The 5,552-nt window shown below is 40.8% G+C and overlaps 1 long non-coding RNA gene across 2 annotated transcripts in view; it reads right to left on the reverse strand.

The window, feature by feature from the left end:
• Nucleotides 1–437: 437 nt before the first annotated feature.
• The window catches only part of LOC102027437, a 51,030-nt gene continuing 45,915 nt past the window's right edge, over nucleotides 438–5,552 (reverse strand). For both annotated transcript variants that reach the window (XR_261394.2, XR_001234506.1), the window contains one exon: nucleotides 438–5,022. This is a non-coding gene — a long non-coding RNA (uncharacterized LOC102027437). The remainder of the gene's footprint in view (nucleotides 5,023–5,552) is intronic.

Consider the following 5,552-nt stretch of genomic DNA (forward strand, 5'->3'; position numbering starts at 1 on the left):
AATTTGGAGCATAAGTTTGTTCATAGTAATATTCTGTGATTTTAAAAGTCCAAATCAAAATACCCATGTTTTGATCATAATATAAATTTGTGCTTTTTTGCTTTTCCTTGATTATTCTTTTGTTATTCTTTTTTTCAGATGACCTGTTTTTTGTTTTGTTTGTACCTTCTATGATTTGTTTTTCTATTCTTTATTATATCTTCCACATTTTTAGTATATTTTACTATCTTTAATAACTTATTAATCAAATCAATATGTTAATAATTCTTGAAAATGTAGTAAGTTTTCCTTTATTATCTGGAACATGAACAGTATTTGGAAATATTGTGTAGTTCTGTGAAGTGCATTTTCTAGGAAAGGGACAAAACCTTCTATATGAAACAATCAGACCGAACAGATCAGCTTTGCGTTTTACAGTTAGTTTCTCTGAACTCCTAAATGTATCTCTGTCTTCCATCTACAGCAATAATTTCAAGTCTGATATCAACCCACTGTGTGCCCCTTTGTGGAGAATCTTCGGTCTCCAACAGTTTTTAAGATTTTTGTCTTAATTCTTGCTGATCTTCAATTTCAAGATGTTGTACCTATTCATTCTGCTTGTTTCTGGTGTACTTTTAATCTGAGGACTCACGTCATCTTACAAATCTGGAAAACTCAGCTTCGATTTCTTCAGATATTGCTCCCCAGGCTTTTCTGACACTCTTGGGTGTCACAGGGTTCTGCACTCCCTGTCAAACACTTTACTGTTGTCCACAAGAATGTACCAATGTTTTTTACAATTCCAAGTGGAAAATTAAGATAAAATAAAAATAGAAAAGTGTTTACTATTTTCTTAAGGAAAAATGCTAATTCAGGTATGTACTGAGTTATATTATTTTGAAAGCATATTACACTATAAGGCTAAAAATAAAATTATACATTGAATTTGGTAAACTAAAACTCAAAACAACTCCTGAGACTTAAAATTTATAAGTGACAATAACATTACTTACTTAAGTATGAGTTCCAACTAAGTATATGAATTCTCTACTATGGAATCTTAAAGTCATTAGAGAACGTGTTGATATATAATTAGTACAATAGCACGTGCCTATTACATTTGTGTATATGTTAATATATATGTGTGCATTCATGTTTATGTGAAATATATACAGTACACAGAATAATACTCTCTGGGAAGCCCTTAAATATTGAGGTTTCTTTATATATCAATCATTATCTTAAAACAATTTTCCATAAATATTATATTTTTTTGTATTTTTCCACTACAATGTCACCTCCATAAGGGTGGAGACTCAGCTTCGGTCACTGGTACATTTCCTGGAATATTTTCTAGCATATAGAAATTCTGTAGATATTTGTTGAGTGAATGGTAAGCTCATAGAGTTTAATGTTCCAGACCTTAATTTTGGAGTTAATATCGGCCAAAAGAGATATGTCCATGAAAATATGCAAGATAGGATAGATATGGGTGTTCTGTGGGCCTAGATGGATCATAAAGATGGAGAAGCAGTGTGTGTCTCTAATGATGGGCTACGCCACAAGTCAGAGGACCCAAATAATGCACTTGCGTAGCTGCGGTATCGGCTCATTGTGGTACATCAGAGAAGCTAGCCAAATGGTAGAGAACATACTAACTTGCCCAGGATTAAGCCTGAATGGTTAGACACAGTATATAAAGCATTTGGTAGGTGCCTGCTCCCACAGGAAACAGGTCCAATTACATTCAGCCTCCTTAGCACGCAGACAAGGGCTTTCACATTCTGGTTTCTGCTTGTCCGGCTCTTCTAGCACCACTGTGTTACAGCTGTTTCCATCCCCTGTGAATTTAGCATGCTTCCTTGAACTGAATCTTCACATCTTGTTCTTTTCCTCCTGCATAAAATACATTGCTGCGTCTCCTTATTTTCATCCCCAGTAAGTCTCCCGACCATCTCTAGCCTTTCCTTCAGGTCTTCACTTAAATGAAGGCACTCCCGAGCAGTTTCTTCTGTTCTCTCAGGTCAGACAGTGCCTTTATGACTTGCTCCTATAGCACCTGATCACCCCTATGTAGCACTTATCATGCACTTTTGAAGTTATCACTTCTTACGGTTGTCTGCTGACCAGGCAGAATGATCCTGAAAGAGAGGGACTGGGTTGCATCCACAGACATGTTTCAGCACCAGCACAATGAATGACACATCGAGGACACACAGGGAGTTGTTATTAAATTAATGATGAGTAAACAAGCAATGAGTGAATGAATGAGAACAGGTACAAGAAGACAACTGGATCGCAGAAGCCTGAAACAACACATGTACAGTGGGTCAGGCCTCAGTGTGCTTAACTCAGCAGGTGAGAGTGTCAGGGCAGGTGGGGAGGCCGTGGTCTCAGCAGGGCTGTGTTAAGCAGAGGCGGGGTAAAGCCATCCATAGCCGGGTCGGTCCTGGGATACTGCAGCTCTGTCTTCCTGGTGCTTCCCCCGACCCCAATGTGGCAGTTCTAAACACCCAGGTCCCTCCTCTTTCTCCTTTCCAACACCAACTCATGAACTGTAGAATGTCCTGAGACTCTGGTATTGTGATTCACAAGATGTTACCAACTCTGCCACTGGCCAGAGGGTGTGCGCTTCACCAGTGGGGAGCCAGGGAGTCTCGCAGAGGACACAGCATCAGTCCAAGCGAGGCACTGAGAAGTGAAGGAGGTGAGGGCCTGCCGCAGTTCCTGTGAGTCAGAGCTGATCTTTAACGGTAACACAAATGGAAGGGATATCTTGATGTTATATCTTTCCAGTCCTACCAGCAGTCTACACCAATGCTGATAAAAGGAATCATTTCTCTTACCAGAAACCCTCTGCGACAAAAGTATGTTTGGGTGTTGCCTAATGCACTTGTAATAAATGTACACAGCCGTAAAACACAGCCAAAGTCCTGGTAGCCTGGTATTTGCAGTAATTGTAGATTGTGAGCGGACATTTTAAAGAGAAGCTTACAAGTTCGTTGTACTTTCTGGTAGTAATTACCTCCCACAAACATGACTCACTTCAGCAGCTTAAATGCAAGAGTTGGGTGTCCCAAAATCAACAGTCTTATAAATAAATCTCTGAATCATGAACTGGATGCAGGAATGTTTAAGTATTTCTCCCTGATCTCAAAGACAGCTTTAGGGTTGAGATTTTTATGTATTAAAATACCTCAGGAAAAAAATAAAATAGCAAAAAAAAAAAAAAAAAAGATTATGGGAGTCTTTGCAGACTGCAAGGAGCCTTTCTTTACTGTGGAAATCAACGTCCTATCTGTACTACCCAGACTCCAGAGAAGTGCTACATGTTCTGTTTTCTTACATCTAGGAGAGGAGGACTGCTATTTGGAATAATGTGGCCCATTTATTTTGTTTTTTAGGTGGTACACACAAGGCAGACTTTTATGGTAATGTAGCATGAAGGCTTTTGGGTGGGACCGCTCAACGCCTCGTGGGTAAAGAACACAGAACTGAAGAACTGTGGCTGTGTCAGCCAGGAATGCTGAAGAAAGAACAATCCATGCCAGAAGGAGACATTCACTTTTTTTGGAATGTTCACTCAAAGACATTGTGTATCTCAGTGAGCTTGGCTTTCCAATCAGTGAAGCTTCACTTTTAATATGAAAAAAGTACACCGTGAAATTATGAACAGAAATTTAGGCACTGTTGTCATCCACCCACTAGACTCATTTTGGTATGTGAAGCCTGAAAGTTTTATTTGTGTCTCATTTAGGAAGGGAACTGCATTAGAAGGCTTTTCTAGTCTCAATTCTGAATACCCAGGTATTTCAGAGTGTAATAGTCATCATCCACATGAATCTAAGAGTAAAATCTAGACTCAGAACTCTGTTGTTTGTGTTTAAAACATGAAATTACATGCTCATCTTTCCCTTTTTCCTGTTTAAAATAGCCATGTGTAACAGCCAATTTATCATTGAATCCTATACAGTGTTCAGCATCAAAAGCAAACTGCTTCTGCAGAAAGTCTTTTTCAGTATTCTTCTGAATTGGGTGTCTATTTTGTTCCTAGTTATTTTTGTGTCCCCAGCTGCTGATGTTTCATCCCCATCTCTCACGAGGATCTGGAGAAATACTGGGTTCCTCTGTGACCAAGGGGAAAAACGCCCGCCAAGAATGCTGAACTCCGGGCAAAGGTCACTAAATACTACAAGACAGAAAATACCAGTATGCACACAAATGAACGGCTAACTGTAAATGGCATTTCATGGAGAAATCTGATATAACAACACGAGTACATCTAGACAAGGAGAAGGGTGGGAAGATCCCTCCAAAGGGCACCTAGCAATTCTGTGACTTGACAAGGACCTACCTGAAGCTGAGAGCATCCCAGAATAATCATCATGACAACTAACTGGTGTCTTCGGTTACCTGTGTCAGACCCAATATATGGCTCAGCATCACCGGCCAGGGACTTTCCACCTGGCTCCCATTAGAGGTCCTCTGAGCAGGAGGGGAAGGGAAACTAGGTCCCTAGATACCATTCTCGGAGCACAAACTGGTCACTTACAACTGACTTTCAGACTGACTGCACGTGGGAAGGTGGGTAGAATTGTAGAATTATGTATCTCACTGGAGATGCTTATACTACTACTGATATTATTTTTGGTCCAGTAAGAGTCTGAATTTTAGGGACTGGGGAGAACATTCTCAATCCCCTTGTTGAACAAGAACAACTTACTCCTAAAGAAGGGGCTTGGAGAAGAACAAAAGTTGCTTTGAGGCAGATCAGAGGGACGTGGGAGAGGCCGTAGAAGGCTCACTGACGCTCTAATTCCCAGGCTCCATTCACTGCTTCCTAGGAGTGAATGCTGTTTTTCAAAGGTAGTAGGAAGGCATTCTGGCTTCAGAAACAGTATCAAATTGTCTTCATTTTTCTCACTGAAAGTTAAGCTACCATAGAAAGACTAGTTGGGACAGCAGAAGGTAGCATCTCTTCATGAAGCTGATGTTTCCTGCCCCCACCTCTTCATAATACACAAAGATTTTGTTAGCTTGATCCTAATGGAAGCAAATGAAAGAGAATGTAAGTACTACACGTTTAGGAATAAATGGGGTAACTCCCTCTGTGAGTGCTATCACTGCATTCCGAATGGGAAAATAATGGAGATGTGGATAGTAGTAATAATAGTAATAATAATAATAAATAAACTTATCCAGATTTACATTCTTGCAGCATCTTGGCAGGGGTTCTCTGCCTCACCTATCTGGGTCCAGCTCTGGCTCTGTGTCCTGAGCTAGCCATGGCTGGGCTCTGTCTATAGCACTGACACCAGACAGGATACACCACGGGATAAGGAGGCCAGGCACCAGGCCATGTGGAGTGCACTCCCAGGGTGTGAAACTTTAACCAATTGGATATGAGGGCTGATGGGTAAAACCTTCCTCCTCTGGGCCCTGGACTGACGGGCTTAACACACTGTGCACATAGAGCCTCAGAACAGTCTTGCAGGACTGGCCCACCAGCTGGGCAGAGCCTTGGCCATTAAGACAGTGCCTTCTTGTATGGTTCATCCTCCTGCCCTACTTCA

Source organism: Chinchilla lanigera, unplaced genomic scaffold, assembly GCF_000276665.1.
Source record: "Chinchilla lanigera isolate Chin_1 unplaced genomic scaffold, ChiLan1.0 scaffold00028, whole genome shotgun sequence".
NCBI classification, from domain to species: Eukaryota; Metazoa; Chordata; class Mammalia; order Rodentia; family Chinchillidae; genus Chinchilla; species Chinchilla lanigera.